Raw genomic sequence first — 26,946 nt, 5'->3', positions numbered from 1 at the left:
AACATTGGTCATTGTTGCCCTCTGTCTTTCTGTCATCCATGAATTAGCCGCTATTAGATTCAGTATTGTTTTTAGAATTAGGATATAATAGTATGTTCAAGTGTTAAGCATTATTCCGTGCAAAGTAAGTTGCACTTTAAACGAATTGTCAAGTGGTCCGTGGGATGGTTACCCGACCGACAGCTGCATAGGTATGGAGAATAATATAAATCACATGGTAGTTGCAAAAGAAGGCTGTTAATTAGTTTCATATGACTTCGAACTGCCTTTATTATTAATAATAAAAAAGTTGTTTATATTAATAATTTAATACGAGTGACTTTAATCGAAGAAGTAACGTCATATGATATAGAGGGACCCAAATGGCCTGGTGGTTTAGTAGCTAGCTTTTACGGATCACTCACCGATACTCCCATAGGATGTAATCTCAGACTCGGCAATGTGGGTATATGCGAATGCTTGACGTGCGTCGTTATTTCTTCAAAGGGCTTTCGTGTGTTTTTCCTTGACCAGACATACAGTGCCCCGTGCATAGCCGATCAAGAGCTGAAAATGGCGTTAAGCGCACGAGATAATCTTATCTAGCTTTCCAATCATATAACAAAGTCAAACGATAACAATGTACATATGGCACAGCTAGTAAATGAAGGCCATGCATTTTACCTATGCAGGCATGTATTCAACGACAACAGTATATTATAGTTACTACTCACTGAAACCGTTGCATGCGTGGGAGGTCTGATAAAAACAGATGGTTATACGCATGTTCTGACGACCCAAGAAGTATATGATCTGATAAGGCCGCACTTATGAATTCAATAGTCAATGTAATCATTCAAGATGACTGTCGGGGAGGGTAGGTATCTAACACTAGTCAGAACTCAAAAGTCAATATCCATATCAATCTAACACATTCTCTCTCTCTCTCTCTCTCTCTCTCTCTCTCGCCATACATCAATATATATAGCTCACGTCACTTTCTATATCATCGGAATACCCATTTATATACCGTATGTGCAGCTATCATATCAGGGCTGCTTTACTCTGGGTCACAGTGGACAAGAAAAGATTAAACTGTTGTTTTTATTAACTAAAGAAATGTCAAAGTGTCAAGCCAACTATCGCCAAGATTTTGTTTTGCACGTATTGTCTATGTGGAAACTGACATGCGCATGTATGATCATTATATAATCAAAGTAAAGCGATCAATTAAAGAATAATGCTAAAATCTGGATACAAAAATCGCTTACACTCGGTAACCTAACACGTGAAGACGTGTACGCTATCCTTGGAGCTTACATCAAACAAAACGTGTAAAGTTTCATGGAGTATGTTCTATGCTTTGAATTTCTTCAATTGGTGGCTAACACACTTTGGAGCTAATGTGATGCTTGTTTCTTTTAGTTGTTTTGATTTTGTTATTGATTTGTTTTACTGGGTTTTTGTTTTGGTTGGAGGCTTTTTTAATCTATAACAGAACCTAAATATTTAAATGTTATGAATATTCTCTCTCACGCTCTCTCTCTCTCTCAAAACTCTTAGCAAAACAGTAAAATCTGTTTTAGAGCCCAGAGAGCGAAGAGTCAGTGGTAACTACATGCAGGTGGTCACAAGTGTAAATCTGACGGTCTCTTCACTATCTAGAGGTTAGTATTTGGACTGATGTTGACTATGACTGTTAACTGAAGCCTTACCCACGCACATATCACATCGCTTTGTTTGTGCATGTAAACACCCCGGGCAAAACGCTGATAAGATAACCGATATTGCAACTAACGAACGCATATAATGTTGAAACGTACAAACATCTATCTTATCCTGTAGCAAAGTACTGTTTGTCAGGACCTCAAAACTTGTATGACTACTCTATGTGTTCATAACGAACATGTGACCAGCTGCAAAATGCGTCATACATTGCGCTGTTATTCATAGTTTAACATTCTTGGATTGAAGAACACTGAAATGTTGTTTCAAGAATTGTTTCAGAAACATGCTTGCACACACAGAGAGAGAGAGAGAGAGAGAGAGAGAGAGAGAGAATGTGAGTTTCTTAAGGTTAACAAATGGAAACTGAATCTTACGGAATTAAAAAAGTAATCAAATGAAACAATTTAAATACAAAGCCATGTCTTGTTAGCCATACATATATATTTTATCAATAGAATAACCAGTTTTATTAGCAGTTACGATTTAAATTAATCCGTGAGTTTGTTTTTAACACGTACATTATCATGATATAAAGTAATTTCGTTGAAGATATTTGAAGAATCCCCCATGCATTCGTTTGACTGAATGGTTGATACTTATTGTTTATGAATGCATCAAATAGAATCTACCATTTTAGCTGGATCATCGCTCTCTCTCTCTCTCTCTCTCTCTCTCTCTCTCTCTCTATATATATATATATATATATATATATATTATATAGAGTATATATTCATGGTATTATTTACTAATGATTTCTTTTAACATTGAAATGAAGCAGAAGATTAATGCGTCAAGTGTGATTTTCTCTTCGTGTTGATATTAAATGTTTTATTTTCAAAAGTAGAATGTCTACCATTACGAAATGTCTTATCTGCCACATAAAACAATTTTAACTGATATTGTGTATATCATTCACAAATTCAACCATCAGCAAAATATATTGGAATCATTCTTTATTTGATTGGTTGTAGCAAACAACCGTGTCCAGGCCTTGGAAAAAATGATCGGGGCTAGTTATTTCGTCGTCTAGAGGATCTTCAAGGTCTGTTCAAGTAGTACGCGAAAGAAAAGAGATAGCAACTGAAGATCTCTCTTCTCTCGCCCCTTATCCTTCTCTCCGTTGATCATAAAGGAGTGACAACTCGCGATGAAAACTCAACTGACGCCGCCGGCAACTACCTAGTAAGCTACCTCAAAGACAACGCAGCAGACTACGCAGGCTACGCCATGTCGGCAAAGACGACCGAGTCGACGACACATTATACGATCCAGAAGACGAACCAGTCGACGAACTAGTTGATGACCGGGGGGGGGGGGGGGAGAAGAACCCATAAGTGCAATGGTATCCTGCTGGGCAGAAATCTGTCACATACTTAAGAGCCAGGTCTCAAATATATATAGTGGAATATCACTGCATTATAAAAACCTCCCCTAAAGGGCCTGAGAAAGCAAGAATCGAGGTAGTGTAACCAGGTGACTTCCGCTACAATCAGTTCATTATTACGTCTGCAATAGAGGATGTTGATTGAGACATGTTTTATTCATTTTTGCAGGGATAAATATGTGAATATTAATATGGCTAATATTACATACATAATATCTATATTATTTTTAATGCAGAAAATCTAGGATGATAATGTTTATGATGATGATTGATATATCAATTACTATAGGCCTGTAAAATGCCTACATTTTGTAAACTTGCGGCATTCAGTTGTACACTAATACTTTCTAGACCAAGCTATTTCTGTAAAAGCAGAGAATACAACTTAAAGTAGGTAAACATTATATCCGCAGTGGGTCATAATTTTGTCTTGGTTGCAGCAGAAAGAATATTATCACATAGTCGGTACAGTTTTCCTATTGTATGTGCAGTTTCATATTTTTGTTATTACCACACTTTAAAACATCACTTTATGTGATTTTGATTGGTCCAAATAAGGCCATGAAATTATTTTGCAGTATTCTCTTTACTGATTGGCGGCGATCGTGGGAAAACTTTTATAACACCGCCTTTTATAATCTTTCTTTGTTTTGAATGAACATTTTGCCCGCCATTTCTTATTCGATTTGCGAAAGGAATTGGGGAAAAATGGTCTCGTCTCTTTCAATATTGCAAATTTACCCCAACAGGGTTTTTCTTTACATCTTTACAACATATCATAACATGAAAAATGGCAAAACCCCCAAGACAAGAATAATAACAACAATTAAAACTACGGGTATTGCTAAGATGATAGCGAGGGTGTGGGTGGGGATGGAGGAGCGGTATATCTGTAGCATGGAATCCGCCCTATATACAAGGTTGACTTAAATGTGAACCAACTGAAGTAAATAAACTTACCTTTGTTCACAGATGAATGAAGACATAAACCGGTCTCCAAAACTGACCGAAATTTATCCAACTAAAGCACATTTACGGGGTAAATATGTGATGCAAGTCCGACTAAAAAAGAGATTTATATCTTTTGTACAATCTAATGTTCCAAATCAAATGCTGCAAATATCTGGTCATAAATACATTATAGTAAATAAGTGTATGTATGCATCCAGTAACCTTCTGTTCACAAAAATATCGCAACAATGTAATGTTTAGATGTGTTGTATAATTTCAACGTAAACACTGACACTGGGTTGTATAGGCAAGCTCAAACCGGTACTCTGCACTTTATCAAACAATGTGACATCACACGCATTGGACATTTTGTGTTGACAAATGTTTTGTCTTTTGTAAAATGTTCTGTTTATTTGGATGGACGCTTATTCTTTGATTTATACTTAGCACAAATGTCTAACATACGTTTATTAATTCAACTTTGTTTGGGACTATATTTTGCGCACAAGAAATGAAAGGTACAGCATCTGTCAGAATGAATGAAATTATCAATTCTTCGTTCTATCTAAATATTTTATACTGAAATAAAACTATGTGATAAAAATAATTTCAAATTCAATATTAAATTCATGAAACTCGTTAGATAATGTCCAGCTTTTGCTCGCCAAGGCTCGCAAAAACTGGACATCATTCAACTTGTTTCATCAATTCAATATTAAACCGTTACCCATTTGAGATCCTCTATATATGGATTAATGATAATAAAACTGTGTTCTGTCACGTACGGCAATTTGCACTCCATCAACATATATTACAAGAGACTTATTTTCTAGCTATAATCTCTATAACACTATTCATGGGAGTATATTGGCTCTCTCATGGGTGTCATTTGTTATATAAGATGGGGCTTGATACTGAAGGATCTTATGATAATATTGATCATGACCTGTGTTGCATGTGTTGGGGTCTTATAATGTTTTAAGTTCTGAATAGGTTGTGTCACGACAGTCTGCTGAATCATGTCAAATTATGTTTAATTAGTTTTCAAAGGTTGAGAAGTAAAACTTCATTACGCTGTCTGAGGCTTTACCAGTAACACTGTATGTCCTAATTTCAAAATGGGCCACTTACGGGTAAAATGCTTTATGCGGACAAATTTTTTTTATAGGGACAAACGGGAAGAATAATGGATACGGGTTTTAAATCTGAGATGAAAACATAGACATAGAAAAACAAACAAACTAATTTCTAGACAAGTGGGAATCGGCCCACACACATATCTTTTAAATGTCCGAGTTGGCAGGGAGCAGCGGGGCCTGGAATTAGACACCAAAAGCCAGCCGGAACACTCCTGAAACGCATAAAATAATATTATCAACTTCAACCCAGTTATCTACCTAATAGGTAATTCCTATTGCCAGTTTTGTGAAAGCCACAATCGTAATTAGAGTCACGGTAATGAGTGATAAATTTTCATATCTTGATATTTAATGTCAAAGGTACATAGAGTTCATGTTTAAATTTATATTAAACAAAACTGGTAGATCTAAGAGACCAGTAAACGTTTCGTATGGTCGAGTTAAGATAATTGTTTGTTAATTTGGAACGGTGATTAAATGATTGTGTTTGTTTAGAGAAGTATCATCAAGTCAGCTTTGAATCCCTTATTCAAAGGCAATGATTTGATAGCCCTAATAAGGACTGAGGTTAATCCTCGTCAGGAAACAATAGTCCCTTCAAGTTTTTGGGCGGCATGAACTTCCATCTGACAGCTTATTCAATTATACTCGGGCAGATGATATCTCCGAGAGCTAGGTGTTCATATTCTGGCGGCGATTGTAATTGTGGTGTTTCCATGCTGTGAACCTTGATCAGTTCGTTGGATATTAATGTCAATAGTGTAATTGAAGTCAAGTAGAAATCATCCCCCATGGTTTTGAGTCTTAGAGCCGCTCTCAAGAAAATTATTTTCACGAGGTAAGGTAAACTTACCTTGGCATCCTTACATTTGATAAATATCTATCACCCGTCATAGGTCTTCCATGTAATGTAGTGCAACAATGTGACCAGCCATCATCAATCTAATTCCAATCTTCTCGGCTTGGCCAAATATATAGTTGACATTTCAGGGTATTTCTTTCTTTGTAGCCTTTCTTGGGATTTGCTGTCGTAGTTCAAGCGACTGCTTTAGCTGTTACAGGTTTAAGTTGTGTCGATGTTATCCCTATCTTTGGTGCCACGGTTGAGACTTATGTTGTTGTTGCGGTTGTAATTATTTCTGTTAGTAGTGATGATGGTATTATTTCTGGAAATGTGTAAGCTATCAATCTTTACTTTTGAAAAAAGGCATGTTGATCAGAGTTTTAAATTGCTTTTTCCAATTGGCGTCACCTTGTGTGGCTGGGCCTGATGGATTTGAATTTGAAACCACCTTATAATTGCTAATTGTACGGGTCAGATTACAGTTAACCAATCTTGCCCTGTCAAGAAAAAATTTCCAATTATATGTATCTTCCTTGTATATAATGTGTATAGTATGTACGCTGTATCGCTGCTATACCACAAGATGTATAAATCTTTTATTAAATGCAAAATGTATACATCGACTGGTATATCATTGATACAGCGTACATAATATACATATATTTTATTTATATCACATACAAATACACATATTTGCCCTTTGAACGGAGTTAAGATATGCTCGAGGCAACTGTGTTGTTGTTCACAATCACATTTGAAAATTGGTCTGTTGATTTTTTCTTTTAAAGTTTATATTAATATTCAAATTGATTAAACCAACATAAGACACACTTATGGTTTAAGCATGAAATATTGTCTTTGTGAAGAACGTAGAGCACGACGAATACAGTGTACACACTGTAGACTGAGGCATTCACTTACTAGCGTACGAAAATTAGCGTGAATAGAAACTAAGCGAAATGTCGAAGGAACAAAAGGTAATTAAAATATTTTAATACATCTACAGTCGATCTCAGTTATTATTCTGCTATAATTAACATTATTACTGACCATACAATTCTCTCTCTCTCTCTCTCTCTCTCTCTCTCTCTCTCTCCTTTTCCTCTGGACGGTTTGACTTTACCATCATTTATAAGTCCAGATACATCGTCGTATGACACAATCAAAAACCATCCAACGCTTGTATTGTCATGGATTTTTGCCCGTAACTTGCTACGATGGTCCCGAGAGAGAGAGAGAGAGAGAGAGAGAGAGACAGACCGAGACAGAGAGAGAGAAGCAGAGAGAGAGACAGAGAGAGACAGAGTGAACGGAAGGGGGGCGGGGCACCTTTTGGAAATTTTCATATTCAAATAATAATAATAATAATAATAATAATAACAATAAAAATTGATTTTTAGAACATTATAATAGGTTTAAGAAACAAAAACAATTAAGAATTAAATACGTTACAGTATGTGTGCCATGTAACCGATAAATTTAACTTATAGTGTCGACAGGTTATTGCAACAATGCATCACTATGAAGATGCAGATGGATCCAAAGGAAAGCGTATACATACGATGAACTATATTCTTTTAGGTTCCTTAGTGCAAGTTCAATTTTATGGTTTACATCCAACCCAGTTTGTTTTTGTCTCTCACTCCATGTTTCTGTGTATGTTGACCCTTATGTATGATAGGGAAGAAGGGAACTGAAGAAAAAGGGATTTTGACGCGGACCATGTTAAATTCATTTAGAAAACGGGGACTACTGATACTTTTTTATTATTTTCATACGTCAATAATGATTAATGAGTGGAAATTCTTCATTGATCTATTAGCCTGCAGTTTTAAAAAACGTTTACATTTTTGTATCATTGCACCATGGGCGGATCACAATTTGATATACCAATAATTTTTGTCTTGGAACTGTTCTCTTTAAACCATACACTCAGTCGCTCTCAAGTGTCATAGATCATCATCCAGTGTCTTACCAGTTGTACGCTGATGACATCCAAATAGCACCCAACTGAAGCTGATGCTAGCATGTAAGATGTAGAGATGTGCATTTATGATGTGAAATCATGGATGACATGTAATAAGCTGCAGACGAATGATTATAAAACTGAAACCATTCTGATTACAACTCAAAGATTTTCTCATTCACATCCTTTACCTCAAACAATAAATATCAGCAACACCAACATTAAATTCACAGTCAGTACGAAACCTAGGTGTTACTCTCGACAGTACTCTGTCATTGCACCAATATGAGATGAACATATGCAATGCTGCATATCTTGAGCTGAGACGCATCAGCTCCATTCGCAATTATTTTTCAGTTGATGCCACTAAAAAAAAAAAAATTGTGTGGTCCTTAGTACTTTTAATTCTATTGTACTATTGTAATTCAATTCTGCCTGGTTCGTCTCAAAGTCTACTCCAGAAACTTCAGAAAGTTCAAAACACAGTTGCTCAAATCAACCTTAGAGTACCACGATCAGAGCGCACCTTCCCCGTTCTCTGTATCCTACACTAGCTATCCCTTCGATCCTGAATCAAACACAACATTTGTTCTCTGTGCTACGTTTCACTGACAGGCTACATTCCAAAGAGACCTATCCGACATCACCCATGTGAACACACAAGCACGATACTTACGCTCATTTTCTGACACTCGTATTCTCATTATTCCCACTATGAAAATGAAGTCATATGGACAACATTCGTTTGCATAACAGGGCCCAGCAACTTGAAACGAATAGCCAACTGAACGTGAACACGAAGACACAGTGATCTCAATCAAGAGCACTCTTAAAAATCATCTATTTCGATTGCAAGAACAGACGTAAAGACTTAAAAATGTTTCCTTGGTGTTATTGCTCCAATTTGTTTATGCTGTAGTAGATGTTCTGCTATGTCAGTTCTTGTAATTTCAATTGGGCTTTTTTCTCCGCTATATCATTACCTGGAATCTCTAAATAAGATGGTATCCACATTAATTTCTCTATATGTTGATGTTGGTTGTGTTCTAATCCTTCAAGTACTTAATTAGTTTCTGTTTCGACATCTCTTTCTACCTAATACTTGCTATGGAGTAGATTATGATGGAGTGCCTTGACAAGCAGCGTGCAACGCATTTATGGGGGTCACTTGACGAAAGAAATGTGTTTTTAGGTTTGGAAAAACCCATTTATACCTGATCCCATGAAGGATTCTTTCGGACTTTCTTAGGCGATGACGACATTTCTGAGAAAGTTGCTTCCTTGCATCAAAGCGGCATTTTTCAAAGAGTGCAATCTTCGCGTCACCATCGGTTTTAAAATGGGGCCAACGCATGAAAAGCGGCTTTGAGAATATCTCCTAAACCATGTCCTCGATGACGAGTGACACCTTGGTACATAGGATACATGACTTACAAATCGCTAGATAATCGTTTTCGAAAATGTATCTTCACTGTAACTTTTCCTTTCGATAACGAAATATTTTGTCTCTTCTACTAATGTTAACACTGTCAAATTACGACTTCTTGCAGGCAAATAGTGCAGATGCACAAATTCACGATGCACGTATACGTGTTTCCACCTTGACCATGGGCAGTAATGACAGACTCCACTTTGAAAGGAATTACTATCCAAAACGGAGTGGCTGTTTGGCACCACTTTGTACTCCACCACATCGTTTAATAGCACAATATATTTAAAATGCTTAAATAATCGCTCGTAGATGCTGATTTTGTGATCCCACCCGAAATAAAATACAACTCAGTACAACATGTAATGGGAAGAGTTTCGTTACCCTTAAAATACGTGTCCAGACGATTAGAATTTGTGTGGTTTTCGATCTTTACAGTTTTGTTCGCTTCCCCCCAACGAAGATGCAATCTTTTCGACCAGATCTTAAGCATTAAAGTAATACTTCGCATGACTTAGTATGGTATAAGGTATTCAACTGAGGTTTGGTTGCTGATGGGCTGTTTTTGTTTTTCACTTCAACACCAGAAGATTGCTTGTGTCAAACGATTTTTGCACCTGATCGCTCAGGATTTCGACCATGACATTTTTTAGGGTTTGAGTGGGATGACTAATTTCTACCAAAGCGACTTCCCAATGCGCTTCGTGATCAAATTGGCCTGGGTTAATTTCACTGTGAAATGGACTAAAGGTGTTTCTGGCAAACATATCAATAGAACTGTCACTGGGTAATGATAAATAAAATTGGTTATTCGTAATTCGATGGTTCCGCTTTTCGAGGAGTCACTCGATGTCAGAGGTGTTTCAGAAGGTTCCAAAAACTTGATGATGCTGTTGTGAACCTAGGGGTTACGGCGTTAGCCGTAAGGCTGCACTTGTTTCTGCCCTTAGAATAAATCAAGGACGGATTGGGAAGAAGGTAACTGCAACTACTGAGCACAATAATCCACATTTGTTTATCTCCTTGTTGAAAATTCATATTGGCGATGGCGCATCCGATGACACAATACGTCCAAAGGATTTCGAAGAAAAGTACGATTTGCGTTCCAGGCACACGTTCTTCACACCACACAAACAGTGGTTGCTTTTGTAGATCTTCAAGAGAGGAGCTTAAAAAAAGGAGCGGCCGCTGCTGTCTTTAAAGGCACAATGATTACTACCTTTTATAGTTGTTGACTTGGCAGTCAAAGAATCCAACACTGGTAGATATCTTTTCCTACGCACTTTCACTTTTTCGAGTTCTCGTTAGTATACTTTTCGTGTTCTTCTATTAAGAATGCTTTCAATCTCATACAGCCGTCTTCCTCTTTTGTCACTCGTTGTAACTTGGACAAGTATAACGTTCCTTTTACCATTTCACCGTTCATGATTTCCAATTTATAAGCGGGAGGATGGCAGCCGCACACTCGTCCAGTGACACGAAATCTTCCGTTGTCCAGTATGGTAAATTAAGTTTGTTGAGGGTTTGTTTCGTTTTCTCCAACGCGCACCCAATCTGCAGTCATTATCAGTCCACAGTTCTTGGAGGCAGTAGGATACTCTCCAATCAAGCGATCAAATACGATCACGTCGTTGTCGGTGGTCACTTCTTCGGTGCTCCGATAGTACTATTTATTTTAGGATTTGACCAGATGCGGTAACACATCGATGCACTTGAGAGTGTGTTGATGTGTAAAAGATGTCCACATGAGTTATTTTAAAGTACGTTGAAAACATTCCTCGACACTGGCTTCTGTTTCAGGATTCTCATTGACGTTAAGATGAATGTCTCTTTTCTTCAATTCTTTTTGGAAAGCTTGATTCAGAAATTAAGCAGCTTTTCCTGTTTACCATCAAAAAGGGTGACAAACAATTTGTTTCAACACCAGTGTTAACACCCGTACAAATTAGGAGTTATTTTGGATGTCAAAGGCACGACCCAAGCGAATTTAGAAAAGACGTCGATGTTACAACACAAATATTTGTAAACATGATTGTACTGGGCCAAATGAGAGACATCGGCTACATCGAATTGACATTGACGAAATACGCCATCCACTTTGGTTTTACTTCTTGAAATGTTTCGTCTAATTTGTTTGTGTAACGTGTACATCGCTTGTTCTCGCAAGCTGTTCGCATCTGGGATAAACGTACACATTTAAGTTTTGTTTTAGCAGCACGATACAAGTTTTGAACTCCACCGTAAGCAGCAGAATGGGGAAGATTGTACTTAATGGTAGCTAAAAGACTCTTCGTGAAGTCTATCTTCAATAAGTTACCCACATTTTACCGATACTATGCTTAGATTCGTGGGTTTTGGAGCCTGCTTGGGGTGTTCGACAAGAAACAAGAGTAGGAATCGAGGGTGGTGGTTGTAAAAAGGTAACTTTTTCTTGCTTTATTCGTTTGGCGCTGAGCAAATCCGCTATTAAAAGTGTTTTAGGACCCATAACGACCGCTTGTAAATCTGCATCATTAGCGACGTTGCTGTTTGTTTTAAGTCAAATAATTATATTGTTAAGAATCCGCGTTGTTAGATGTATCATTGATAAACATCATTGTTAGACAAGCTGTTCTCGTGTAAACATCGCTATATCATGAATGTCCAATAATTGTTGTCAGATAAACGTTGTCCAAACTTGATTCGATTTCGTTTCCATCGACCGAGCAGCGTGCACTCTTAAACAACGTCAGGATGCCATTGTTAACAAATTCAACTGTAGTATTGACGGAACAATTGGTACCGTCATTCAGTACCAGTTTTCCCATAACTTCGAAAAATGCCTCACATGGAAGGAAAAACCTAGATGTGTCTTGCACTTGCAATTCTATTTTTAATAGATTGGGATTTCTGGCCGGATGAGTAATACTAAAAATCTCTCTGCACATCAGTTCCCATGTCAAATGCTAAATCAAATAAATCTTTGAACTGAGCCAAGGCGAAGCTATTCATTGTTGATTTTATTTAATACCACTTACGGTCAAAATGCACTTCTCATTGTCAGATTTGAAACTGACAATCTTTGGTGAGCGTCCTTAGCAATTACTTTACTGACTGTAAGCGACTTTGGTTATGTATATGTTAATGTAACTCATTTATTGATGGTCCTCGTGTTATTATTCGCCGTGATCGATCTCGAAGCCACTGAGCTGCCTGCGAACCCAGTTCACATACTCACTTTTAATACTAGCTACATTTCGCATTGCAACTTGCTTAGCAATGGGTGCAATGTGAAGATAAGGCTGTGTATGATTTGGTGCGCTAGCAAATAGACCACAAACAACATCACCGAGCCCATTTTCGTAATATGTCATGCATATAGGTTTTCTCGCGTTAACTACGCGAATGGATTTTACACGTCATAGCATGACTGTCATTGTTATTGTTTTTAATTGTCAGGTCGACTTCTAATGTACAGTTCTACGGTTAATGTTTCACCGCACATATCAACTACGTGCCGGTCTTGATTCACAAATTAAAAACGAATACGCGTCTGGCGATTAGTATGGCATGGAAGATACACAGGTGATGAGAGAGTAATCAATATCAAAGCACCTGGTTCCACGGTTGTTGAAAATCCAAACAGTATATAACCTTCAACAGCTACACCTTTCGTTCCAAGCCTGCTTTCATAACTACCACTGATGGAGTCACAAGTTAAGTTCACTTGCCTCGTTGAAGTAATTCTCACAATGTCAGAGCGACATGATATCCCACACGTAAAAATTGTTTATCACCTGAAATGTTTTCAGTCCAACCTAAAACTGATCTTATTGACGATCGGTAATATCAACTACATACCTTTGAGATTCGATGGCAAAGACAGAGCTGCGTGTGGACTCATGGGTACATGTAGAAAATTTAGAATCTTTACCAATTACGCATGTGATTCTTAGCCGAATTTCTTCATTGATCGATTATTTGTCGTACGTATCAGAGGAAGCTCAATAGTATTACAGGTGCCGCCAGTGGCTGCTTCCTTTCTTTTCTTGGCCATCCATCCACCTCTGCCATTCTTCTTTGTCTTGTGTGCGGATATCTCTTTGTGTCCTGTCTCCGCAACGTGTTCATTAACTCTTGGAGTATGGTGTTAAAAATCTACGTTTGCTTTGTTGCTTTGGTGCAGGTTTTGTTAGATCGTTTCCTTTCTTGGTCAAGGAGCAGGGGCTGCAGGTTCTTGTTCTTGGTAGAATATTTTCATTTGTTGTTTCTGCACCTATATATCTGCTAAATTTGGGTTTAGTTTCTTGTGCTATCAAGCTACTCGATTGCTTATGTCGTTCCTAAAATGTACGTTCTCTCTCGTATGTTTTGCAGCTCGTCCACTGTTATATATTCATGGTCAGGGACTGCATGATGTTGCTGTGGTTGCATCACTAATTGTGATGTGTACTGCGCCAAACATTTTCTAAATAACGCATCGGCTTTTACAATACAATACCTTCACTATTATAAGCATTACAAGTTTCTACAAAATGATCCCCTTGTTCACCGATAGCTTCTTTCTTTCCAGAAAACCATTTGAATACCATTTTATATCCATGTAGTTAGGATGTATTTTCTGATGGCATTTGTATCGTGTACTATTTCCAACTGGGAGGTCGGTTAAGAGCAACACTAATAGGTTTTGTAAAGATCGCCTGGCTAGCTTAGTCGTTAAAGAACTGAGGCGGTATTTTTGCGACTTGTACTCGGGTGGCACGTCTGGTATTTGTACAGTGCCTATATTTCATCCTCATCATGCTCAGCGGTGCGTTGCCTGGTGCACCATAGATTTCTCCTATTCCAGCAATCTGTTCATTGTCTTCCTCAATGTCCTCTGGCAAATGTGTAATCGTCTCTGCGGTTGCTCCTGTGAGGTTTTTAAATATCCATAGTACGTTTGGCTAAAAACTGGACCAGAGACTGCTTCTGTTCCCGTTCGCTATGCCACTTGTTACAAGGATGTTCTTCTTGCCCTTTCAATATCCTCTGCTTTTTCATTTTCTTTTGTGAGTTTAATCAGTGACGCAAATGTGTGTTCAAACGCGGCTGTGAGATCGCGTGCATTTTGTCGCGACTATAACATATGTTCACCCTTTATCACTTTTTAAATTAATTCTTCCTGTTCTTGAATGAGTTCACGGAGTCGCTTTCCAAAATCTTCTATGACATCACTACCTGTCTTTTATATATGATTAGTTCATATTGTTTTTTTCTGTTTGTTAAATTGTTGAGTGAGATGAATCCGTTTCTAGAACCGCACGATATTTAACCCCACCACTGCAAATTCCAGTCAAATCAATGGTGAAAAAACTATTCGGGTCAGAGGTGATCGCGGAAACATAATCACGAAATTCATTCCACGTGTGATCACTGGCACACCGTGTTCAGTGAATATATCCAGTAGCATGCATGTCAGTGACACAAAATATTATCAACATGTTTTTGTTGTAACTGATTACTTTAGGTATATGTGCGTTTTGCTGAGTCAAATATATACTCTCTGTGGGTTCTTTCCGGCCTCGTGAAAATATTTATGCGGGATTTACTTCATTGTCAAGCATCACCTCGTCGTTTACAGCAAGAGTGTTTGCATTCAAACTTTCAATCTTATGAGCTTCGTTAATGGTGGAAAAGAAATCGACGGTTTACGAAAAAGTCGTCTTAGTGTTGCTAACGCTTCTCAACGACCTTTTGTCACTTCACGCTGTTTGAAGATCTTTCAAAACATCATAACACCGCTAATCATCAGCCGACGATGAAATCACGTACAGCCGATACCAGATTAATCATCGTAAAACCATCTTCAGCAAGTTTACTTTACTCCTGATTCAAAAGGACCAATGTTTAGCGCACGAACTGGTTTGGAAATACGATTTCATCAACATTGGACGGTTTAGGTGTTGCTTGTGCGGAGAAATCAATGACGGAAAAACCAGGCTCTGACATGGTTGTGAGCTGTGGATTTTCACTGATACCACCGCAATAAAAGTTGTGACTGGTAGGCAGATGTTCGGTGTTAAATACATGTAAATGATGTGTGTTTGCACGAACATACTGAGCCGCATCAGTAGCGATAGCAGATGCAAGACAACAACGGTTTTGCTCGTACTTGTCTAATGGCGCAAGGATATCAGCTTTACATGCACCTCTGGGTATTTGGATATTAGGCTCACGTGCAAATTGTTTTAGTTGCTGTTCCGTTGTTTTATTTGTAATCGTTGTTGTTCTTATTGTTGTTGTTGCTGCTGTAGCAACCAATGGTTATGAATTCAGAACAAATATGAGTCTCAATAATTCAAGTATGTCTGTCTTTCTCATACGACTTGATATGTGTATTACATGCTGCCGCGAAATCTGTTTTAGATGTGACATAATATAAAGTTTATACTTAAAAAAGAACGAAGCGTCTAATTTGGAAATTATGTCGATTGTTTGTTTTATGTTTTATATTTTATCAGGATCAGAAAATGCAATCGCTTTGATCCATGTTATTATTTCATTTTTTCAGTTTCACTGTTTTCAGTTGTATAGCAACATATGTTTGTGGTTTCAACTGGCAAAGTTGATTATGTGACTTGATCCCGATGTCATATTTCAGGCAGGGCCGCTCCCTTAAACCCTCACGTAACACATGCGTTTGTGTTTTATGGTACTCATAATGGTATGTGCTGCCACATAGTTTGTATTTTCCAAGGTAGACGGCTTTGCATTTGTTGTTTCATATAAATACATGCTAGAGTTTTATCTAATTGGGGGAAATGCTATGGCTATAGTACAGATGCGTCCGTCGCCACTGTATTATCTCCTCTGCTGTACTCTCTTTAAGGTTGGGCTGATAGAAAACATCGTAAAGTCCACCATCTTGTGGATATATGGTAAATCGAAGTTTTAAAATAGGCAATCTCTGCTAAAATATGTCATCATTTTTTAAGAAAGAGATTTTAAGTCATATAAAGCATATTTCAATCAGGGATCAGCCAAAATAAGCTCAAACGACCAGTCACTGAGTATTGTGCCTAAATGAGTTGAACAACAGCACTCTATGCGATGGTATCCAATAGCATTAAATTTCGGAGAACGCTGGTGAATATTCCAGAGAATTTTTGCTTAATTGTCTTTAACGATAGCTTCTGAAAAGTGTTCCCTGTGCTAGCGCTGCAACAACTCTGCAGCGATCTATATTACTTGATATAAACGTTTCTCTTCTTGGGCAGGTTTTCGACTGCTTCTCCTTTTATAGTACTTTGGCATACATCTTAGTGCCATTTTTATGCTTATGACTCCAAAGCATTTGTTTAATTAATCTGCTCTTGAACATTTCGCTATTGACCTCATCCAAAACGTCACTATCTTCAGACGCAGTGGGCGAGTTATTTCTCTTTGGCGAGTGCACTCTCTCATGTACAATAATCTGCAGATTCATTTTAGTTGTATTTGCCTCAAAAATCTGTCAAAGTTTATTTTGTTCTATTTGTGAGGTCAATCCCATTTTAAAGAACTTATGAATGTATACAGAATTTGTTTCGGAGAATGCATACAACATCTTCTGTACTTCCTTAATAAAACCGTATGATATACCAGCGATACAGCGATCTCAGATTATCCACCGAAAGTTGGACATTCCAATATTTATGCAGGTTTATGCAACTATTTTAGACCTAGATAAATTCTTTCAGTATACTTTGGGGTCGATGACTCAACATTTCCCTATAAACCTCTACAAGCATTTGTTCAATAGGAAATATTCACAACTCAGCTATATTCTTATATTAGTCAGTACAACATCATGCTATAGAGACTGTGCAAGAATTTCTGCAGAGAATAAATCAATTCAGAGTTTTATGTTGATATAGCATAGCTACAACTCACAATACCAACCTGTTTTTATGTTATATTGATCGAAACCACGTTCATTCATTGCGCTGGGTATCCATCGGTACGAAATGTTTGCCTGAACAAGTACGCTTCGGGAGTTGTTTCTACAATCACAGAGTAGTATCAAAGGCTAGAGTCTTGCCCATTGTGGAAACTCTTTTAGACACTTAAATCCGTACGAGACTCTAACCCCATGGCTGGCTCAATCACGTGGCGCGCGCGCGCGAGTGTGTGTGTGTGTGTGTGCTAATAAAATGAAAAGTGACAAACATGCAAATGTCAATTGTAGCCTAAATTGCCATGGGAGTAGAGGCGATGACGGGTGGAATGGCTTCAAAGGTGAAAGAAGCAAATCCGGTAGTTTGATACTTCTAATGGTAATGTAGAACTTTTGACTAATCGCCAGTCTGGTTTTTTAAACAACATAATATGAAAGTAGCGTAGACACTTATATGACTTGGTCCGAACAAAGGTAGGCAGTGCCGATACCACCCAACATATTCCAGGTAAGACAAGTCGAGTCTTTCCCCTCCCATTTGTGAAGTGACACTTCACGGCTAAAGCAATTGATTTTATCTCCTTCTCTCACGTAAACAAATTCAGCTCTGGCTAATTGTTTGTATGTAGATCAATTCTGATATTTAGGCGATTTCCCCTTGAACGTTTGGAGTCGAGTTCAAAATCACAGTAGCCACGCAAAGCACAGGTAACGTGTATTTTGTTTCCACTGGCTAATTTCGATGATGTGGTAGAGTTTTCTGGAGTAATCTGCACTGGCGTGGATGAGTTTGGTAGGGTGGTACACGCACGACATTACGTGGACCATGAAAACCAGTACATGCTCTTATTGCATCTCTTCCAGTAGTAAAGAAGCAAAGTACACAGTAATGAACGGCATCGAAGAAGGACGACATACACGCACGGGATCACTTTTGCATCCGTATTGTGGTACACGCACAGCAACACTTTCTATGGTGGTAGAAGTAGATAAGCAACCATGACGTGCTGCATCGAGGATGTCGCAGGGTATGGCATAGATGCGACCACCTGGCAAAGCATCGCACTAGATTTTATCACTGAACTTGAACTCTTCGCATGATTGTGGCTTTATTGAATGATTCATCTTGATAACTTCGCGTTTGTAGTCGATATGAAGTGTCTGTCTGGGAAGTCGTTCCTTTTTATACTGGAGCTCGGCGTGTCCGTACGATAGAGCGTTGTGGTCTGGAAGACGCCCTCATTTCATTTCTGGTACAAGATTTGATAATTTTTTTCGATAGGACGTCTGACGACTTTGTGATTTTGAAACAATACAATTTTGTGCAGATCGAAGATGGTCACGAAAAAGTGTCGATCCTCTCCTGACTTCGGGGCTTCTTTCAGCACCTCAGAGTTCACCAGTTGACTCGTCGATAATTCAGTGCCATCCGCTCGATTTTGCACTTGCAATACATTTCTCCCCGTCGGTCACGATATTGGTGGCTTTAACGTTTGGGATCAGGATCTTGTCTTCGGGGTGCTCGTCCGTCAATGGCCCTAATTGGTCCCCTTTGGTTTCTGGATGAGGACTCTCACGGTGATAAATATATACGTAACTGTACGTACATGACTCTTTCCCTTAAAGGGCTGAAGGCTTTGTACAATTTTAAGCGAGTATTGGCTGTCACGTAGGCTGCAATGATGACATTTGGAAATACAAACTCTAATACTTCTAGTACTCAATTAATTGACCAATATCAAATCTTCAAGAACAACATCCACGTGTTTCATTAGTTTTACTTTGTCGTCCACCAGATCAAAGTACCTGTATGTATCTGCCTAGCACTCCTACTTGGGTAAGCAAGGGCGTTGTTGTAATGTTCCCCACCTGCAAGTGAGCATGCGTTTAGCAAACTAGCGTCTTCCTACGTTCTTATCTACGTGGCCAAAAGTGATGCCTTCAATTCAACGGTACGCTTCTCTGAATTTGTCTTGGTATTCTGGAGCATGACACCCTGAGGGATAGCCGCTGGATCATTGCTTTCGTTTTAGAAATTGGTTGACGTGGCCCAAAAAGTTGCCTTTCAGTGACTCGACGTCAATTGGTATATTTCTGTGTTTGTTAAGTGGCAAATTTCGTACACTTTTAATAAGAGGTGTCCCGGATCCAGAACATTTCCACACTAACCTACCTTCCTATTAAAGCGCGTTCTTCCTCGCTGTGTTGCCAAGGTTGGTCTTATTTACCGGTTTCGGCACAGGAACGGCACAAATAAAACATTAGTTTTCCTTGGCAATGGTGTGGTAAAAAGGGCTGATACAAATTGGTGGGAGGTAAGACTTTGCGTTTGATCAAGCCTTCGTACTGGTCAATGTACTCCACGTCGATATGTTCTGTCAACATTTGGGGATGTCCTGTAGGAAATGAACAATATTTGCCCACCCTGGGATACAGCTAACACACATCGACGTATTTAATTTCTTCTTGAGATTCGTCCACGTCGTACAGCAAACGTTTGACATTCGTTCGTCCTCCAATAAACTGTCGCGTGGGTCCAGAGGTTCCGTGTCCATCACGTCATTACTTTCGACAATGCGCCTGAACTTGGGATCGGTTTTGAAACGTCGATCGTAGTCGTTTTCGGACATTTCTACCACTCGGTATCCTTTTTGTTCTAACTTCAGTTGTTGTTAGTATGTTTTCTCCTACAATTCTTCCATGATGTATTCTGAGAATGGACTTTTCATGTGTCATTGAAAGTAACAGACAGGGCATCTGTGAAATAAGCATCCATGAAATTCGTAGACGATGCTTGGGTATTGTATTTCACAGCCACAATATTTCCGATTTTCTTTTCACCTCCTCCGTTTCTGGATCCAAGTGTCCGCCTTTACGCATAAGTGATGTAACTATGGCAGAGCATTGGCAGAGTATCGACGGCTGATGCACAGGGTAGTTTGAGAGGATATGATTGCTAATGTGTTCTCGGGCATGAATTTGTTGTGGTTTATTGGGGACAACGCTTTGGCAATGGTAGAGGATTCCATCCAGGGATAAATTCATACGTGTTCCAGAAACCATTGTCAAAATTTCCAAAACTACGGCTGGAAATGTCAACACCAAATCGGCAATACTTTAACATTTCTTCCTGAAAGTCAAAGGGGCTGGAAGCGTGAGAGTGGTACAGGCGCAGAAAGCTCTCGCCCTTCCTTTCGCATATTGTCGGAGTCGTAATAGTTAGCGTCATGCGAATGTGGGAGTATCCGTGTTGTTTGGCTTCGGTATTGCAAAAGTGTGGAAAATATTCTTTGGCCATTTCGGTCATTCGGGCATTAGACTCAAAGGAATGACCAAATAACTCACGGAATCTTTAAACTTCTCTTGTACCACTTACATGCTGATGATTTTGGATCTGTTCATAATGACCTTAGGGCAATCGTTGCCTTGTTCTGAATAGTATTTCAGAAGAAAGTGTCCGTCGCAAAAAGAGAAATTGTGAGAAATCACTGTAGCATAGAGATGGTTGTCCCCGTAACGATGGATACCCTCTTGGCTCCAAGAGTCTAAGATCCATGGAAGAAAATCCGGAAGCGTGCTGGATCCTTGAAAGATTTCTTCATGTCGTCCTGGAATCTTGCTACAATAAGGACAATGAAAAAAGATTATTGGATGCACTATCTTGCAAGCCCGATCAGCGACACAGATATTATGAATGTCAAAGCCAGTCTCTTGCATAAACGCGAAATAAAAAAAAACTATGAAATCCAATTGTGTCTTTTCCTTGGTCTTCAAATCTTCCTTCTTTGCAGGTGGTTTCTTTTAATTTAGCATTGATGTTTAAAGTCGAGCATTTTGTCACAAAAACGACATAGTTTCTTTCCTTTACAAACGTGTGCCTTGCGGTTATTAGTGCACATGAGATATCCACCGGTAGAGCACAATCGCAATAATTGACAAGCACTTGTCTGTTGTTGAGATAAAAAAAAAGAAACCGTATTCTTGTAGGTTACTTGGTGTAAGTTTATTTTCAAAGTTTTTATTCAGCCCAAATTCGTTTTCTCTCTCACTCCAGATTTCTGCGTATTTTGTCCCTTATGCATGAGAGGGGAGGGGAATAACGGAAAGCAGAAAGGATAGCGATAAAATTGTGCACCATGTTAACTTCATTTCGAAAACGGGGATTATTAATACTTTTAATCGCTATTTAAGAAACAGAATTTGAGATTGGACTTACATCAAGTAACCTACAAGAATATGGTTCGTCGTAACGGTATTTGTGCACTTTCCCTGGGATTTATCTACAGTCTTTATATAATCAATGATACAAAGTTGCAAATACGGTAAATTCTTCGGTTACGTGGTACACATGCTGTGGTGTACTTAATGTTTTTTGTTCTTGTTTCTTAAACCTCTTATAATGTTCTAAAAATCGATTACTATTAATTGAATAGGAAAATGTCCAAAGGCTTCCCCCACCCCCACCACTCTCTCTCTCTCTCTCTCTCTCTCTCTCTCTGGATTTTCGCTTGTGTCATCCCACGATATCTCTGGACTTATGAACGATGGTAAAAGCTAAGTTAAACCGACCAAAGGACGAGAGAGAGAGACAGACAGAGAGAGACAGAGAGAGAGAGACAGAGAGAATTTTATGGTCAGTAGTAATGTTAATTAAAGCAGAATAATAACTGAGATCGACTGTAGATATATTAAAATGTTTTAATTACCTCTTGTTCGTTCGTCAATTCGCTTGGTTTCTATTCCACGCTAATTTTCGTACGCTAGTAAGTGAATGCCTCAGTCTTCAGTGTGTACACTGTGTTGGTAGTGCTCTACGTTCTTCACAAAGACAATATTTCATGTTCAAATCATAAGTGTGTCTTATGTTGGTTTAATCAATTTGAATAAAAATATAAACTGTAAAAGAAAACAATCAACTTATCAATTTACAAATGTGATTGTGAACGAGAGAGAGAGAGAGAGAGAGAGAGAGAGAGAAGGAGAGAGAGAGTGTGTGTTATGAACGGTAGCACTGTTATTAAAGCAGAAAAATACTTAGATCAACTGTAAATATGTGAATATATCTAAATTGCCTCTTGTTGGTTGGTCATTTCGCTTAGTTTCTATAGTTCCTATTCCACACCAATTTCCATGCGTCGGTACGTGAATGGTTTACGTTCATATAAATGGCATAGCTAACAATGTGTTTGTAGTGCTCTGCTTTCTTCATTAAAACCTTCTTTCATGTTTAAATCATAAGTGTCTTATATTGATTTAATCAATGTGAATAAAAATATAAACCTAAAAAAGAAAACAATAAACTTATCAATACGCAAAGGTGATTGTAGCAACAAGATGCACATAACTACATTTTGTAGCGGACACATTTTGTAAGGATGTGAGGAGTTCATTCACTCGGTCAATACAGTTACCAGTAGTCAATCTTAAACTCTGTTCAAAGGACAAATATATGTGTTTGTATGTGATACAAGTAAAATACATGTACAGTATGTACGCTGTATCAATGATATACCACTCGTATACATTTTTCATTCAAAGGAAACTTGACAAGCCTCGTTTCCTTTCAATGTAACATTTATACATCTCGTGGTTTATTCCTAATACAGCGAACATACTATATATATATATATATATATATATATATATATATATATATATATATATATAAACATATACACCGATGAAAATCTCTAAAAGACTGCTGTTAAAGCCGGACCCTCAGGACGATTAAATTTCTCGAGAAATGGCGCAACAACATGCCATTCCCAGTTGTTCCATGAAATTTCTCAAGAAACTGCATATTCGAAGTTGAAGCGCAGTAAGGCAAAGCAGTTAGACTTTGTAGCCCAAATTACACCCATCAGTCGAATTACCATAATAAAGTAATCACAAGATATTTTAACGACAGCTAGATATACAATGTCTTTTTTAAAATGTCATGATAACCAGTGAGGTAATCCCTTTTCCTTTCAAAATGTAAAATACGAAGCCAAAGAGCGTTACGATAGGGGAGATAACTCTATCTAGCTTCCCCATTTCTCTTGCTGCTTAAGTCCTATGTTCATAAATAAATTTCGATATATTGGAGTAAAAAATGTTTGGGGAAAAAGATAGAATAAACATCTGACTTATATGACATTAAGCAGCCCAATTAATATTTTTCGTCAATTTTAGCCCATATATGAAATTCCAAGCTTTACCTTGTATAGTTCACAGGGGCTTGTATCGTTGCTTAAAATTGACCTGTCATACATGTACTATATAATAGTTTTATAGTAATAGTTATTATAAACTACATGTATGACAGGTCAATTTTAAGCAGCAATACGAGCCCCTGTGGTATAGTCCTACATGTAAGACCTCGAAGCTGATATTTATGTTTTGGGATAAACAAAACATACCATGTGCTATGCCTTACATTGTAGGAACATAAGATGTATGTCACCATCAGTATATCACCTATAATCATCAAACATCAGATGATGCACTGAATATTTTTCGTAATCAAAGTCAATGCAGGTATATCAAGTTCGACGGGAGTTGTTATATAATGATAAACAGAATTGCATGCACTTTACAAAATAGTGATGTTCATTCTTTTCAATGTAAACTTATTAAAAATGTAGACATTTTAGAGAAAATACTGCAATAAGATATTTGCATCCTGACTGGTTACAGCTTTACATTTGTAAAGAACTGTTAGACGGCGCGTGTCCAAAATTAAGAGGAAAATCCCATTTGCCGCAATAATATAGAACCCGCGATAATACAGCGTTGGATTATACTACCCAAATACATCCGAATACTGCCCAAATACTCCCATATACTGCCCATATACAAGCACGTGTTACATTTACAATTAAAGAGACTTTTTTTAATACATTTACAACTAAAGAGATTTTTAAATTCATTGCAAAATTAGGTTCTAGGTTAAAACGAAATATGTTAAATTACAAAAGCAATTAGAAATTATTTGTAAGAAAGGTAACAGAAGTACCATCTCCAGTTACCATTTGCTTGGAAAATATCGACAATCATGGATTACATATATGTTCTTAGTTTACATAATTTGCAGATATCTATATTCTAGAAGAATGCTAAGTAGAAATCAAATCCAGCACAAATGTTGATACAGCTTACAGATCTATTTATAACCTTGTGTCTGATCTTTACCAACTGATTCTTAAAAGTTTGAGTAATATTTGGGTAGTATTTGGGTATATTTAGGTAAGTTGTGCCACTGGTCATTTTTATAATTTGATTTTACATAGCTGTAACTGGCAATTATTCACTTTACTTGGATCCTCTTACATCCATATTCCTTTGGAAGATCATTATTTACACTCCCCAAGAGGTACATAGAGCAAAATCAATGTCAAAGTACATTTACATTTTTGGATGAAATCTGACTACAGGTTAGTCCTACAATATAAGACTTATCACATGATATTTTTGTTTTGTAGCATCAAAACACAAATAACATGTGATACATCTTACATGGTAGGACTAAAACAAATAAAATGTTATACATCTTACATTGTAGGAATACCTAGTACAATCAGGATTGAATGTTGCGCGCTTTGATGTCACAATGAAAGCTATGGATGTTGATAAACAAATTCGTACTACCCTATACTGTGATGATTAGACTCAACTTGGAAGAAACACTGCTCAGTATAAATACAGTGCGTTAATGTTGTGGGATTTTGAAAATTTATACACTGTAGTGATGAAGTTATTCTCATTTAAATGCCAGTCGATGTTTTTTTATTTAAAATGGATTTTAACCCTTTGTTTATTTAAACAATCAGCAGTAAGTAATGACTGTAGCCTCTGGCTAGCACAAGCATAAGCACCTGGTGTAAATTTAATTCGATATAAATATTGGATAGACTTTGACTTCTATATTAGGCTGGACACTTTTCCACAGACAGTCCATTGTAGACATCTTGCTGTGAATTTTTAGCAAAGTAAATGGTGGAATAGTTCCTTACACTGACTGTGGGAATAGTTCAGATGATATCACAAATAGGTTTGACTAAGTGAGGAATTACATTTTTATTTAGATCTATTTACATTCGTCACTTTGAATTTCAAAGTGTGCGATTAAAAAGGCGTCTCATTCCACTTTCAAAGAAAAGGAACTTAAACCATTTAAAATATTGGCCAAACACAATCATAACAGGACCCATGAGAAAAAAAGAATCAGTTAACCATTGTCCCCATGACCCAAAAGCCTAGATTGAACATTGAGGTATAGGAATCTTCATTATGTTGGCAAATATCTGATTTTTAATGAACTTCCAAAATGTCAAAACATGTCAAAATTGCCTTGATCGATTAAATACAATGTTTTTTGTAAGAGGCCATGGTAATTTTATTGCTGTTTGGTCCATTAAGTAATTCTCATGCCTGTATCTCATTTCAAAACCATTCGTATTGTCAAGAGATTTGGTGAAAATAAAATAGACTTGTTCACAAAGATGAAATTTGTTGGCTTGATGAAACGGCAGGTAAGCAGATTTTTTTAAAACTTATATTAGAACAGCACCTGATGTCATAGTTACTTCAGGTCAGATTGCTCATTCACTGTAATATGTAATAATTATGATCTAAATCGTGCATTAATCTTTTTATGGCATAATTTATATCCATCATTTTGAATTAAAATAAGTGGACACATTCATTTTTTTGCAGCCTCTGCCCCCACCCCTATTTGGCAACATCTTCTCTGTTGAGTAATGGCAATTAAAATTATCATCTTTACATCTTTTTTTCAGAATAAATGCAAACAATGGCTTTCTCAAGAGAAAAACAGATAGTAAGTAAACTGCTCGTTTATTAGCATGTTTGACTTCAAAGTCTGGTATATTAAATTAATTATCCATATATCAGCCATATTCAGAAAGTATTTATTCATTTAATAATGGAAAATTTGACAAAGCTTTGCCATTTTACTGAGGTTTTCTAGTGTCGAGTCAGTCATACACTTGCTGTAAGGGAGAATCCTATTCAGTTCGGGCTCAAGTTTCCTTTTTCTGCTTTGATATGCTAGCAGTCTTGTATCTTCACCTACATCAACAATAAAAAGAACTGTAAGCGAGTATCTCTCTCCAGTAATTATTACATAAACAACAGATGGTAACACCATTGTGGATGCTACAGTTTCGGTAAAGCAATTGCATTCTTCATGAAATCCAGGTTTGTAATCATCAGAAATGAATACCCTTTTTTGCCGAATACACCTGTCAAAGAAGTCTTGGGATCTATATTATTAAGAGTTATCACCTAATTACCTTGAAGTAGGTGGTATGCATCAAAAAGATCTTTTTACAATGTGACAAGTTTGAGATCTTGCAAGCTCAGCACATTTTGGAGTCTACTCACAAACTGCCTGTGTCTTGGTTGGGCATTTTGAAAATCGTGAAATCCTGTTTGCTTGCAAATACATGTATTATGATTAAAATGAAACTGACAAGTTAAAATATAAAGATTTATTTCCTATTTGTGAAAACTTGCTTGAAATAGTAGTATAACTGTCATGCCTGCACAAGAGAGAGACTATGGCATTAACTGGAAGATGGAAGCAACAGGCTTTTGCAGGAGTTTGTGTGAAACAGAGGAATGAT

General features: G+C 37.5%; 1 long non-coding RNA gene across 7 annotated transcripts in view; it reads left to right on the top strand.

Annotated features, from left to right (window-relative positions):
- The first annotated feature begins 672 nt into the window (after positions 1-672).
- The window catches only part of LOC149770894 (uncharacterized), a 41,077-nt gene continuing 14,803 nt past the window's right edge, over positions 673-26,946 (top strand). The window contains exons 1-2 of one of the 7 annotated variants that reach the window (XR_016418439.1): positions 673-856; positions 26,098-26,138. This is a non-coding gene — a long non-coding RNA (uncharacterized LOC149770894). Of the gene's footprint in view, positions 857-23,068; positions 23,266-23,574; positions 23,837-24,214; positions 25,003-26,097; positions 26,139-26,946 lie in introns of those variants that run through there. The other 6 variants (XR_016418436.1, XR_016418438.1, XR_016418440.1 and 3 more) reach the window with 6 other exon arrangements.

Source organism: Sinohyriopsis cumingii, unplaced genomic scaffold, assembly GCF_028554795.1.
Source record: "Sinohyriopsis cumingii isolate HCF-2022 unplaced genomic scaffold, ASM2855479v2 utg002228l, whole genome shotgun sequence".
Taxonomy (NCBI): Eukaryota; Metazoa; Mollusca; class Bivalvia; order Unionida; family Unionidae; genus Sinohyriopsis; species Sinohyriopsis cumingii.
This window is presented reverse-complemented; position numbering and strand designations above follow the sequence as displayed.